The sequence below is a fragment of the Podarcis muralis genome, chromosome 1, assembly GCF_964188315.1.
Source record: "Podarcis muralis chromosome 1, rPodMur119.hap1.1, whole genome shotgun sequence".
Lineage (NCBI taxonomy): Eukaryota > Metazoa > Chordata > Lepidosauria > Squamata > Lacertidae > Podarcis > Podarcis muralis.
Genome location: NC_135655.1, coordinates 132,995,156 through 133,009,915, shown reverse-complemented (window position 1 = coordinate 133,009,915; position 14,760 = coordinate 132,995,156). Strand labels below are relative to the sequence as shown.

At 46.4% G+C, this 14,760-nt stretch overlaps 1 protein-coding gene across 3 annotated transcripts in view; it reads left to right on the top strand.

Annotated features, from left to right (window-relative positions):
* Positions 1 to 14,760, top strand: part of LOC114582812 (UDP-glucuronosyltransferase 1A6-like) — a 46,378-nt gene that overhangs the window by 13,895 nt on the left and 17,723 nt on the right. The window lies entirely within an intron of this gene.

The window sequence follows — 14,760 nt, the reverse complement described above, 5'->3', positions numbered from 1 at the left end:
AATTCCAACCACCACCACCCCCCCAGCAAAAAAAACCTCAATAGAAAACATGCAGTGAGTTCACTAAATAATCTATAAATAGTCTATAAAATATACAAAATATCTATAAGTGGTAAGAATTCTCCTAATAACACCTCATTAACAGAACTGAAAATGCTTGCCTGAATGAGATTTCCCCTGGTGCCTAAAGGAGAACAATGGCACCAGGCCAAGAGCAAGCCCCCTTTCCCCATCCATGCCTGCAGCGTGTGCTGATGTTGTGTCTAGTTTCTGGGCAGCCACAGCTGAGTCAGAACAGCTCATCCCAGCTCATCCACCCAGGTTTCAGGAACACGAGCAATATCGGTATTCTCATTCTCAATCAAGTCATGAATGGCTCAGAAATCATGTTCCAATTTTCTCCATGAGCCAGATTGCAACAATGATTATCATGAACAATCTCAAGCAACTTTGGCCAAGGAATTTGGGGAAATGGCATAATTCAATTGATGCCGAGCTGAAGTCTTGGAAACACCTAAGGCTTAGTTGCCTGGACTGGATTGCAGCAATTAAGACCTCTGTTTTACCAAGATTCCCATTTTTGTTTCCAACCCTCCCTGTAACTATCCCCTCAGATATCTTTGTTAAATAGCAACTGTTGCTCAGTGGATTTATCGCTTGGGGAAGCGTGGTCATGTGACCAATAAGACCCTCTATAGACCTTGGATGAAGGAAGGACTGAGAATGTCTGATCTGAAGTACTATCATGAGGCTTTTCATCTAAAGCAGCTAATTAAAATAGCCAAAGAGACCCTATGAATTAATTCCCTCTAGTCCTTCAATATGTGTGCTGCTGTTTCTTAGTATATCTAGACCTATATTAAGGGATGTATCTCATCTTTTTCTGAAGAGAGCATTGATAATGTGGAGGAAGTGTAGAGGTTCTATGGCCCAGGGCACCTCTCTGCTCTTTCCATATTGGAATCATCCAGCCTTCAGACAGGAAAAGGTATGAGCAATTCCACCTGTGGAAAGATCGGGGTCTATATAGACTGTATAGACTGTATGACATCTAGCATGCGCTCAGCATGTGTCTGAAGCCAAGTATGCATGGTAAACAGCTGCCCTGGACAAATAATTGATCTGCGCCTCCATGGACAGCTGTGAGGCCAGAATGACTCCCAGGCTGCGCACCTGGTCCTTCAGGGTCACAGTTACCCCATTCAGGACCAGGGAGTCCTCCACACCCGCACAGCCCCCCCCAAACAGTACTTCTGTCTTGTCAGGATTCAACCTCAATCTGTTAGCCGCCATCCATCCTCCAACCGCCTCCAGACACTCACACAGGACCTTCAACGTCTTCACTGGTTCTGATTTGAAAGAGAGGTAGAGCTGGGTATCATCCGCATATTGATGAACACCCAACCCAAACCCCCTGATGATCTCTCCCAGCGGCTGCATGTAGATGTTTAAAAGCATGGGGGAGAGGACAGAACCCTGAGGCACCCCACAAGTGAAAGACCAGGGGTCTGAACACTCATCCCCTACCACCACTTTCTGAACACGGCCCAGGAGGAAGGAGCGGAACTACTGTATAACAGTGCTCCCAGCTCCCAGCCCCTCTAGACGGTCCAGAAGGATGTTATGGTCGATGGTATCAAAAGCTGCTGAGAGATCCAGCAGAACTAGGAAACAGCTCTCACCTTTGTCCCCAGCCCTCCGGAGATCATCGACCAGCACGACCAAGGCAGTTTCAGGCCCATGATGCGGCCTGAATCCTGACTGGAAGGGATCCAAATGGTCCGCTTCTTCCAGGTGTGCCTGGAGTTGTTCAGCAACCACTCGCTCAATCACCTTGCCCAAGAATGGAAGATTTGAGACTGGGCCATAGTTGGCCATATTGGCCGGGTCTAGAGTTGTTTTTTTTAAGAAGCGGTTTAATGACCGCCTCTTTCAGCAGATCTGGGAAGACTCCCTCACAGAGAGAAGCATTCACCACCCCGCGAAGCCCATCGCCCAGCCCTTCCTGGCTAGCTTTTATAAGCCAGGATGGACAAGGATCAAGGTGGTTGGTTTCACTCGTCCAAGCAGCCTGTCCACATCCTCAGAGGTAACAGATTGAAATTGATCCCAAGCAACTTGACTAGACAGGACTCTAGCACTCTCCTGCCCCGGCCCTGCTCCCATGGTGGAGTCTACCTCTTCCCGAATCTGAGTGACTTTATATAAATCCAGTAATGGGCACCAGGTGATTACATTCCCTTTCTGATCAAATGTGTACATGGGCTCGGGTGAATGTAATGTGCTCTGTGGGAAGCTACCCTTGAGGATGGTTTGAAAATTAGCGCTACAGTATGTGGAGGCCATGGTGCTGACGTTGGGCACTTGGCCACACACAAAAGCTTTGGAGCTCCCAACCTGCAATGCATGTCACTAAAACTAAAGCATTAAAAGAACAAAAAACCTTACAGCATTCAATTATATTGTCCAGTAGCACCTTAGAGACCAACTAAGTTTGTTCTTGGTATAAGCTTTTGTGTGCATGCACACTTCTTCAGATATACAAGACTACCTACCAGAATCCATTATATTGTATTTGTTTCTCAAAAAAAAAAACAAGCAAGCCAGATAGAAAAGCTTAAACTCTTGATTCTGTAAGGAAGCAATTTGAGGAGGAGACCGGTCCTCTCTCCCTGTTTTTGTTGGGTTTTTTCAACAGCAACAGAAAAAGGAGCATGTGCTCCACTGAGTCTAAACTGTAGCTAAAAAGGAAGATGAAATAAATACAAATCAAGCTAATAGATAATGGGCAAAACAGAAGCTTGCAACTTTTGCAATGGCATCTATATTAGCATTTTTAAAATAAAAATAACACAAAGGACTTGTGCAAAAACAGTCTTGTAGAAGACCTCTGTGTTAAAAACATTATTTAAGGGTTGTACATATATATTGCAGTTACAGTCCCCAGAGATCTTTTGGGCATGCCTTCAGTGAGCATCAGTCAGTGGCAATAGACAAGGGGTGGCAACGTAAGGCCCGTGGGCTGGATGCGGCCCAATCGCCTTCTCAATCCGGCCCGCGGACGGTCTGAGAATCAACATGTTTTTACATGAGTAGAATGTGTGCTTTTATTTAAAATGCATCTCTGGGTTATTTGTGGGGCATAGGAATTCGTTCATTATTTTATTTGTTCATTATAGTCTGGCACATCACATAGTCTGAGGGATGGTGGACTGGCCCACGGCTGAAAATGGTTACTGACCCCTGCAATAGACGAATTAAGATCATTTGAGTTGCTGGCAGTAGAACGGCTAGATTGTATTTAGGTGAGCAGCACACAGAAGGTGTGTGGTGATAAAAAGCATCCACCGAGACATCACCATGTACATGACAAAAAATTTAGGAGCGAGAAATTTAATAAACTTTAAAGAAAAAAAGAACAAAATATTCATCTTGCTGGAATGTAGTAACCTTTAACATCTTCAACAAGTAGTTATGAACTTTTATGACCTCCGCTTGTTACAAAACCAAAGTGTTTAAGTGTGATGAATCATCTTCTATAACTGTAGTAACTTAAGATTTCATTAATGTAAATAACTCAACTGGAATTCTTATGATTAGATATAAAGACTTTATGTGCTGGTGGCTATAGGTTCAGCAGAGGCAACACATTAAACATTTACTTGATGAGTGCAGGGCCACTGGCAGAGGAACGGGAGTGCAGAGGGAGCAGACTGCCCCCGGCACCACTATTCTGGTAGGGTGCCATTGCGGCGCCCCCCTGGACACGCGCCATACATCCCCGCGTGTGCGCCAGATGCCACGCCCCCCAGGGGGTGCATCATGCCCTCGTGGGTGGCGTACCACACCCCTGGGAGGCGTGCCATGCCCCTGGGGGCAACGTGTCATGTCCCCAGGGCACGCACCGCGCCCCCGCCTGCTTAGGTGAATTTTACTGTGCAGTAGGTGAGAATGTTTTAAATAATTCTCACTTCTGGAAAAGGTTGTTCAAGTATTTAAAAACCTATCTCAGATTATTTCCATGTTTGCTTCTACTTGTATGACAGAGAGCTAGTAGAGCAACTTTGATGCCATATCATATATGAGGCTCCTCACGGGGTCTTTGCCATGGGAGCATATTCACCCAGTGCTTTTCAAGCTGCACTGGCTCCCGGTGGAGTACAGGGTCAGATTTAAGGTGCTGCTTTTGACCTTTAAAGCCCTTCACGGCCTAGGACCCTCGTACCTACGGGACCGCCTCTCCTGGTATGCCCCACAGAGAGCCTCAAGGTCCATAAATAGCAACACCCTAGTGGTCCCGGGCCCTAAGGAAGTTAGATTAGCTTCAGCCAGAGCCAGGGCCTTCTCAACACTGGCCCCGGCCTGGTGGAAGGCTCTGCCTCATGAGACCAGGGCTTGTAAGACAGAGTTGTTCCGCCTGGCCTTTGGCTTGGAGCCAATTTGATTCCCTCCCCTCTTTCTTTTTCCTTTCTCCTTCTGTGATGAGGCTGCATTTTAATATTTTAATGTTTCAATATTTTAATGTTGTATTTTAATCTTGTTTTTAAGTTGTATTCATTCAACTTGTTTTTATTATTGCTTGTTAGCCGCCCTGAGCCCGGCCTTGGCTGGGGAGGGCGGGGTATAAATAAAAATTATTATTATTATATTATTATATCTTAGGATCCCGTGCTCCTTGTGCTGAATATCTTTCCTTGATTATAGTCTACTTCTTGCATAGACTTCCATATGGTCTGAATTCTGAAGCAGCCCAGAATCCAAGCCCCCGACCTTATATCTCAGGAACTTATACAGCTTATTCAAATCATATGACATATACTGAGCATGTGACAAACATTTTAATGATGGTGTTAAATTCTTTATTTTGCACTTTATTATTATTATTATTATTATTATTATTATTGGTAAAATATGAGTATCTTGCTTCTGAATCTCTGCAGAGGAAGATTACAATCTTGGATTTTTTTTTTAAAGTAAAACATCTCTTTGGTCGCTGAGGTATGAATTTGCATTTGATTACCTCAGACCAGTGGCGTAGCGTGGGTTGTCAGCACCCGGGGCAAGGCAATTAATTAGCGCCCCCTAACCCATGGATTTGCGCCCCCTAACCCGTGGATTTGCGCCCCCTAACCTGTGGATTTGCCCTAACCCCAGATGTTGCGCCCGGTGCGGCCGGCCCCCCCTGCACCCCCCACGCTACGCCACTGCCTCAGACTGGTGCATTTGATTACCTCAGACATGGTTTTAATTGGAGAGATAAACACTGAACAGGGAAGGCATTCTCCAAGGTTTGAAACACTTTCTTATGAAATTACTATATATCTGCAATTTTATAAGACCTCCGTCACCTGCATTATGCTATGATTTGTGCCTTGACTAGTGTTATTAAGGAGGTAGCAACTCTACTCAATATGTTAGGATCCTTGACAAACTGATTTGCTTTTGTTTCTACTCCACTGATGCCAAACATGTTTATCTGGAGCTAAGCACTATTTTCAAGTAAAAAAAGGATAGTGGGTGATACCCAGTGCTGAAGCTTCACCAGTGCAATGGACTTTGTGCAGGCAGTGGAACTCTATCCTTTCCTATTCCCTTCCAGCCCGCCCCGCCCCCAAAAATCCCCTCAAAATCAACTCCAGAGGGTTGGAAGTCCCTCCGTTGCATATTTTGGAGATGGATGTGGGAAGCAGAGGAAACAGAAGTCCCATTGCACTCATTGCACGAAGCAAACAGAGGGAGAATTGAATACATCACAATATATATTTAAAATAAAAATATTCAAATGAATGTCTGTTACCATATGCTACACTGGCTTGCTGCCATCTGATTAAGAAAATGGTTTTTTTTTAAGTAACAAGAGAGGATGATGCAGCAATTGGCAGTGGCTACTCCTGGTGCTGATGCTGGGCTTATCTGCTGTTGCCTCTGCAATCTGCCTCGCTCTGGGTGGTCATGGGGTAGGCTGTATAATACCTTTAATTTCTGCCTTTCCTCTCTACGTGGAAACTCACAAGAATGAATACAAGAATGAATACAAGTCACACTGCTAATGGTAATGCTTGATATCAGAAATAAGATATTCCGGCTCCACTTGTCCTCTTTTACATAGAAATATGTACAAGAGATTATGTTTTCTTTAATGTTGTTACCGGCCACCCCAATTCTGGCTGAGCCATGCACAGGATTCCAGAGGTCTTGGCCCTAAACCAGGGTCTGTGCTCCTTTGGGGAATTGAAGACACACTGCAGGCTGTCGTAGCTTTAAGGATTATGGTTTATTCACCTATTTACACCTTCAGTCTGCCTGGAGGGAGTCCAGATCTTATAGTATGGTCGCATCAAAAGAGGCTTGTTCCCCACAGCAGTGCAGCCCTGGAGTCGAAGGCCTCTCTTCCAGCCTCCCTTCAGCCAGCCTGCCCAAATGGTTCTGTCCTTTGTTCTCAGCTATTCCAGGCCTTGTGCCAAAAGCCCCAAAGTCTTCTGTGACATCACACGCAGCATAGACACCAACTTCTAGGGGCCAAGGCAGTTTCAGCCCCCTGAATTTTTTTTTCAGGGGGCAGCCACCTTCAATATTCAGATGATGTTGCACATGGGACATCAGCACATTGCACAATGTTGCATTGCCCCCCAATCCTCTGCAGAGGCTGGCTCCTTTGACATCCAGTTACCCTGTCAACCTTCCAACCCCACCTCCCCATATCTGTTCACACCTCAGGGCAGAGGAAAGGACTTTTGCCTTGCCAATGGCCTTGTGTTGTTTTTAATGGCCCTACACTGCCAGGTTATTTTGCATAAGCTAGCCCAGGAATACTTCTGCAGCTTGTATTTTGCCTTCATATCCCAAATAATCACAATTCTACCACTTATTAATTTATCGGGTTTAGGGAGGTCCCCTTTCTAGCACCAATAAAGTTGATGCTCCATAGGAAGCTCACAAAAAAGAGTACAATATATGACATTATGGCAACTATACTGCCTCACCTCCGCAAGCTACAGGATAAAACTACAAACTTATGCTGAATCATCTGCAGGCAAATATTGCTACTGAAGAGATTTGTTTCGTTAATGTACAACATAAACTCATTTGGCCCTATTCTTATCTATTTAGTAAGTTTGAATGTAGCCCCGGTCATAAGATCAGCGGAGGACATTTATTAAACATTTACCTGATGCTTGGAATCAGTGATGCTGTGGGCTACACCAATATTATACTCAGCAACATCTGATTTCGTGTGTTAGGCATAAGGTAAAGGTAAAGGGACCCCTGACCATTAGGTCCAGTCATGGCCGACTCTGGGGTTGCGGCCCTCATCTCACTTTAGTGGCGTTTATACAGCTTCCGGGTCATGTGGCCAGCATGACTAAGCCACTTCTGGCGAACCAGGGCAGCGCACGGAAACGCCGCTTACCTTCCCGCTGGAGCGGTACCTATTTATCTACTTGCACTTTGACGTGCTTTCGAACTGCTAGGTTGGCAGGAGCAGGGACCGAGCAACGGGAACTCACCCCACCGCGGGGATTCGAACCGCCGACCTTCTGATTGGCAAGTCCTAGGCTCTGTGGTTTCTCGTTAGGCATACAGTATATCAAAGTCAGGGCTTCTTGTTGCCATGACAGGAACGATGAATTCAAGGTCTCAATGAGCCACTGGCCTTGCCTTTTTGTTCCGTGTTGCTTGTTCTAGTTAACATTTTAAAATTTAAGGGTTACAGAAGCACACCACATAATTGTGCTAAATCATCTTCTGCAACTCTTGTGGCTGAAGAGTTTTCTTTTTTGTTGTTGTTAACGTACGACATGAACTTGGTTGGCCCTGTTCTTATCTGTTCAATATTATTTCATGCACAGCCTTTGGTCCTGATAAAAGTAGCGTCACAGGGCACACATTAAACATTTACTTGATGCTTAGTATGAGTGAGTCCATTGGCTGCACCAACGTTATACTTGCAACATCTGCTTTCATATATTAGGCACAAAGCGTGTAAGGAAGTCAGGACTCCTTGATACCACGATGGCCAGGCTGAATTCAAGGTCTCAACTGGTTGCTGGAGTTGCCTTTTGGTTCTCCTTGTGGCATTGTGCCGAAAGTGGGAAGCTGTTGGTGATGCCTCAAGATGGAAGTCACTGGCTGAGCATGCAAGTGGTAGTGGAGAAGCTTGCGCAAAAAGGTCATGAGGTTGTGGTTGTGATGCCAGAAAACACTTTGGTCATGCAAACGTCTTCTGAGCATTTTACTGTAAGAACACATTCCGTGCCTTACACCCAGGAGCAGTTGGACGAATTTTACAGGGCAATAGGTGAGAATATTTTTAATAATCCTCACCTCCTGGAGAAGGTTGTTCAAATCTATAGAAATGTATCTCATAGTGTTTCCATGTTTGTTTCTGCTTGTCGGCATCTTTTATACGACAAAGAACTCATCCAGTTCCTCCAGCAGAGCGACTTTGATGCTGTGTTTTCAGATCCTGTGCTGCCTTGCGCTCCAATCCTTGCTGAATATCTTTCCTTGCCTAGAGTCTACTTCTTGCGTGGACTTCCATGTCATTTGGACTTCCAAGCTGCTCAGTGCCCAAGCCCCATTTCTTACATCCCACAGGGTTTTACAACTTACTCGGATCATATGACATTTACTGAGCGTGTGAAGAATGTTTTAATGACTCAGTTCAATTCTTTAGTTTGCTACTTATTTTATGAAAAATATGAACAGCTTGCTACTGAGTTTCTGCAGAGGAAGATTACAGCCTTGGAACTTTTTAGTAAAACATCCCTTTGGTTGCTGAGGTATGACTTTGCATTTGATTACCCCAGACCTGTGATGCCCAACATGGTCTTTATTGGAGGGATTAATTGTGCCCAGAAGAAGCCATTATCCAAGGTTTGTAACACTTTATCATGATATTTGTAGTTATTTTATTGGTGTTACACCCTCTGTCTTTCTGTATGTCCACTATAGCAATTTATTGTAGTTCAGTGGTAGAGCTTTCCATCAGAAGATTCCTTTTTAAAAAAAAAAACATATTTATTAAAGTTTCCAAAACACAAAAAATGAAAATACAAAAAAAATTTAAAAAAAGAAAAAGAAAAAAAAGAAAAAAAATACACATAAAACTTTCATTGACATCTTTCTAGGACTCCCCCATCCCCCTCCCAATTGTATTCCCCTTTCATTAATTTGATTCTACAAGCTCTTTCTCCCGATTTAAAACTTAATTTGTTAACCCACCATTCAATTTAGTTATATAATCATTCCACCATCCCTCATCATTAACAGAAAATTTTTCTCCCCCAAGGTCCACCCCAATTTCCTTCCACGAATTCCCTTTTTTAATGAACACGTCCAATCAAAGTAAAAGATATAAAAAGACTCAAAAAATAGTTGCACACCCTTTGGATTCCAAATCTCCCCCCCCCCTTCCCCGGTTTGGATTCCCCATATCCATCAGCCTGTCTATTGTCAGCCTGGAGGTCTCAGATCCATGGCCAGTTTTTTCCCCAGTTCCACCTTGCCGGTTTTTCCCTTTTTTAAAAAATAATGTTTAACTTCAGACATCCAGTCTTAAAGAGGCCCCCAATGGGCCTTTAGTTTCCTTGGTCTTTATAGCTCCTCCCTTGTTCTTTCCAGGTCGTCATCAGTCCTTTGTTCTTTTTTCTCTCTTTCTCAGATATCTTTTCCTGTTCCGCTGCTAAAACATTCTAATTCAGGAAGTTGGTACCTCTACAGAAGTTGTTGTTAGTTCAGGAACAAAAACTTACGTCCAGTCCCTTCCTTTCTTCAATAGATAATTCTATTGTCTCCTTTAATATAAACACCTCTGCAGACGAAATACTGTTTCGTTTTTGCAGCTTTCCCAGAAGATAACAAGTCCTGTACGATTCCAAGAGTATTTTTCCACTTACGACCGTTCTTGTAATGTCCCAAAACCCCTCTAGGGGGATTATAGTAACTTTGTTTCCTCTAATCCAAAAGTCAAATTGTTATTCCTTATTTTCGACAGTTTATATCCAAATTGTAACAAAACTAACCAGCAAAGTCCTCATAGCAAAGTCCTCTTTATATTCTCCAACTTTGACAGCTACTTTGACAGCTGTCAAAGTCTCCGTTTCTCTTCGCCAGGCTCTCTCGCGGGTCACCCCGGTTCCCGGGGGGTTGCACTTTCATTCTCACCCTCCACTCTTCTCCTCCAGCACAGTTCTTATAATTTCCCATCATGGAATTAATAATTTTTATCAATAAACAGAAGCAAGCTCCTTTCTCGACCTTGGTTGCCAAATCCTTGTTTTAAAATGTTTACAATAGGGGGGGGACTGACTTCCTTTTTGGATCTCCCCCGCTCGTGCCGAATCCGAAAAAAAATTTCTTTTTTTCTCCTTTTAAGTCCGATTTACCAAATTACTCACGGGTTGTTGTTTATAGTCTGAATTTTCAATAGAAGAAGTCAGCGCTCTCCGTCGAATGGCATGCGGCTTCGCTCGGCAGGGAAAGCAGAGGACTCATAGCACCACGCCGCTCCCCGGCACCCGTTCCGTAGCCTTTAAAAAGGCTCCTTCACGAGTCAGGAGGGCGCTAACGGTGCCCGCCGAGTCTACCATGTCCACGGGCTCCGTGCCCGTGGTTTTTGAGGGTCCCCGCGTCGCCGGCGTGGTAGGACCCAACCCCTGCCGAGCAGGCTCCCTCCGGAGCTCGGAGGGAGTCCGCCATTCGGCGATGGCGCCAACCCGGAAGTTCCATCAGAAGATTCCAGGTCCCCTGGGGCATCTCCAGGTAGGGCAGGAAAAGAGCCCTTTCTGAAGCCCAGGAGAGCAGCTTCCAATCCATGCAGAATACACTGAGGTACACAGAACCGAGGTCTGACTCAGTCAATCGAGATTCCTATACAGTTCTTTTTTTCTAGCCAAAAAGTGCTGGGTGGGGGCGGGTCACACAGAGGGTGGAGATTGCCCTCTCAGCCCTCTATTCTTCACCTCCAGGCGAGCACTTGTGGGACACGCAGAGGGGGGCATGACGTGACATCACAAAACACTTTGCCCCCTCCATGTGGGAGGCAAGGTGGCGCTCCTGAAGCCACGGAGCAGGAGCTCTAGGAGGCTGAATCAGTGGAGGATTAAGCATCCCTTTTGAATACAAAAGGGAAATGTTGCAGGAAACCCACAGAATTGGGCAGGAGTCTCAGGAAGACATGCATTAAAGATTTATTTGAACTCATCAACCAAATATTTTGCTTCAGGACAATTGCTTATAGGTGGATATTTTTGATGGAGAGGATTGCTTCCTTCTCACATACAAACTTGAACTGCTGACCTGAATGCAGAGGGGACTGGTTTAAATCAAAGCGATTTTTAAAAAAATCACAGAAAGGACCAGCTTAAACAATTACAACAAATTGACGATTTGAAAATCCAACTTTTTTTTTAAAATAAACATGCCTACTAAACTGGTTGCTATAACTTTTGAAATTAGTGATAATGTAGTTACCTGGTTCAGAATACAAATAACAAACTTAGTTGGTCTCTGAGGTGCTACTGGAAGGAATTTTTTTATTTTACAGTGTGTGTTGTGCGTGGGGGAAAGAAGTGCCCTCCCAGCAGTGGCAGTGCTGCTGCTCAGCGGAATGGAGGTGGAACAGGGAGTGGCAGCAGCAAAGTCACAGAGCTCTTGATTTGTGGTGGCTGCAAAGGGGGGTGGGGACAGATGACTAAACTGGGGGGGGGGGCAGATAAATACCAGCTCAAGCCAATTGATGATGGGCAAAATAGAGGCTTGTGGGGTGTTTTTCTTTTCTTTTTGCAGAGACATGGTGTATATTTTTAAACAGAATTAACACTGGCTTCCTGTGCCAGGGCAGGCCTGCACAAGACCTCCGTGCTCTTGTTGTTGTTGTGGAATATTGTTACAGTAGTTATAGCCTTCACTACCTTCCCAGTAGTGATGTATGGAAGTGAGAGCTGGACCATAAAGAAGGCTGATCGCCGAAGAATTGATGCTTTTGAATTATGGTGCTGGAGGAGACTCTTGAGAGTCCCATGGACTGCAAGAAGATCAAACCTCTCCATTCTGAAGGAAATCAGCCCTGAGTGCTCACTGGAAGGACAGATCCTGAAGTTGAGGCTCCAATACTTTGGCCACCTCATGAGAAGAGAAGACTCCCTGGAAAAGACCCTGATGTTGGGAAAGATGGAGGGCACAAGGAGAAGGGGACGACAGAGGATGAGATGGTTGGATAGTGTTCTCGAAGCTACAAACATGAGCCTGACCAAACTGCGGGAGGCAGTGGAGGACAGGAGTGCCTGGCGTGCTCTGGTCCATGGGGTTACGAAGAGTTGGACACGACTAAACGACTAAACAACAACAACAACAACAAAAGTTATAGCCTTCAGATGTGTTTTTGTTGTGCCTTCAGTGTGCAGCAGCATTTTGGTCACTGGAAACGAAATGGCTAGTTTGTATTCAGCTGAGCCGCATATACAGGTAAGGGGTATGAAAATAAAAGCCCCTCCTGCCCAGAGGGGTACATGCAAACTACCTTCCCCCAAAAATAAAGTGCACCAAATACTCAGCTATACAGCTGCAAATAAAATAATTACGTGTGTTTTAAGTGTAATATACAATGTGAAACTAGATGGCAATAGTGAGCCTTATGGAAAATTCAACGTATTTTTAAAAACACTGAAATATACTCAGAGTCGCAAAGTGATTTCATGCTCTTTATTCAGCTCATAGTGGTGAGGAGGAATGAATGAATGTCCCCTCAAAGTATCTGCTTTATATACATTATTTACACAATGGGCTGCACATGATTGGCTAATTCCGGAATTCTACTGTAAGCCAATCAGGTTGTGGATTCACTTCTATCTGGAGCATGATTGGGTGGTTCCTGCCAACCAATCATACTGCTGCATTGTTCTAGGACCAATCAGACTGCTGCATTCTGAATCCTATTGTTCTAGGACCAATCAGACTGCTGCAGTTTGGATCCTATTCAACTCAGTACATAACACCCCTCCCCTCTAAGTTCCAGTCCTGCCCGGGAGGTCGCATTCATAGTCCTCAAGGTACGCCGGCGGCCTACGTGTGCGTTGCGGCCTGGGGTGTTCCCTGGTCCGGGGTTCAGGTTCTGGCTCGTGTTCCAAGGATGCTGGCTGTGATGGGGCTGTTTGGTCTGGCGCAACCGGCTCGCTCAGTCGTGGTTCTGGCTCCAGTGTCCTTTCGGCCTCACGGGTCCTCTCTGTATTTACTGATTCTGCCTCTCCTGCTTGCCCCTGCTGCTGTATGGGCCTCACTGCCCCACTGTTCCCTTGGGACTCCTCTGACCTGTCCTCCTCCTCCTGGTTTTCTCCCGGGAATCGTCGCCGTATCTGGTCGCAGTGGCGGCGCCAGCATTGTCCTCCATCTGTTAGCACCTCGTATGACACGGGACCAGTGACCCTGGTGACTGTGGCGGGTACCCATGCAGGGCCTGCCCCAAAATTCTTTGCGTACACTGGGTCCTGGGCCTCGAAGGTCCGGGGGTTCCTGCCTTCCCCCACCACTACCTCATCCTGAGCTCTATCGGGGTGAAGGCGGTCTAATCTGATTGCAAGGCGCCGACCCATTAGTAGTTCAGCAGGGCTCCGGCTGGTCGTTGAGCTGGGGGTGCTGTGCTGTGCTAGAAGGAATGTGGCAAGGCGGTACTCCCAATCCCCTTGCGTCATGCGGCGAAGGGTGTCCTTGGTGGTCCGCACCATGCGTTCTGCTTGGCCATTGGTGGCAGGATGGAATGGCGCCGAACGGATGTGGTGGATGGCGTTCTGCACTGTGAAGGTTTGGAATTCTCCTGACGTAAATGCAGTCCCGTTGTCTGAGACGAGAGTGTCAGGGAGCCCATGGGTTGCAAACAGCCTGCGTAGTACCCGGATGGCTGCGGACGTAGAAGTGGACGGTACCAGTGCGACTTCCAGCCATTTGGTGTAGGAGTCCACCACTATGAAGAATGTTTTCCCCTGAAAGGGGCCAGCGAAGTCCACATGCAGGCGTGACCATGGTGCTCGGGCGGACTCCCAGGACTGGACTGGGGCCCTTGGGGGATCTGGGCGGGATTCTTGGCAGGCCTGGCAGTGTTTGACCCAGGCCTCTATCTCTCCGTCGATCCCCGGCCACCACACATAACTCCTGGCAAGGGCCTTCATTCTTACTACCCCTGGGTGTGTCTCGTGTAGGGCTGTGAGGACCCTTTTGCGGAGGGGCTGGGGAACAACGACCCTGCTTCCCCATAACAGGCACCCCTTGTGGGCCGACAGTTCATGCTTGCGGGTTGTGTAGCCGGCGAATTCTGGCCCGGGGCTGCTGCTGGGCCATCCCCTCCACACCCAGTCCAGGACCCGGGAGATGACCCTATCTTTCTTGGAATGGTGTGCGACTTCTTGTGCCTGAATGGGGCGGTCGGGAAGCAGCTCCAGGCTCATAACCTCTTGTGCAGGTGCTGGGTCGGGGCCTGTTTCCGGTAGTGGTAGCCTGCTGAGGGCGTCCACATGGCCCATCGCCTTCCCAGGGCGGTGAATCAGTGCATACTGGTAGCTGGCAAGGAAAATTGACCACCTGAGGACGCGAGGAGACAGCACTTGGGGGGTCTGCTTTTCGGGGGCAAACAAGCCAAGCAACGGCTTGTGGTCAGTCACCACGGTAAAGGGCCGCCCGTACAAGAAATCATGGAATTTTTTTACTCCCTTCACGATTGCCAGACCCTCTTTGTCGATTTGCGAGTAGTTCCGCTCGGTTGCATTG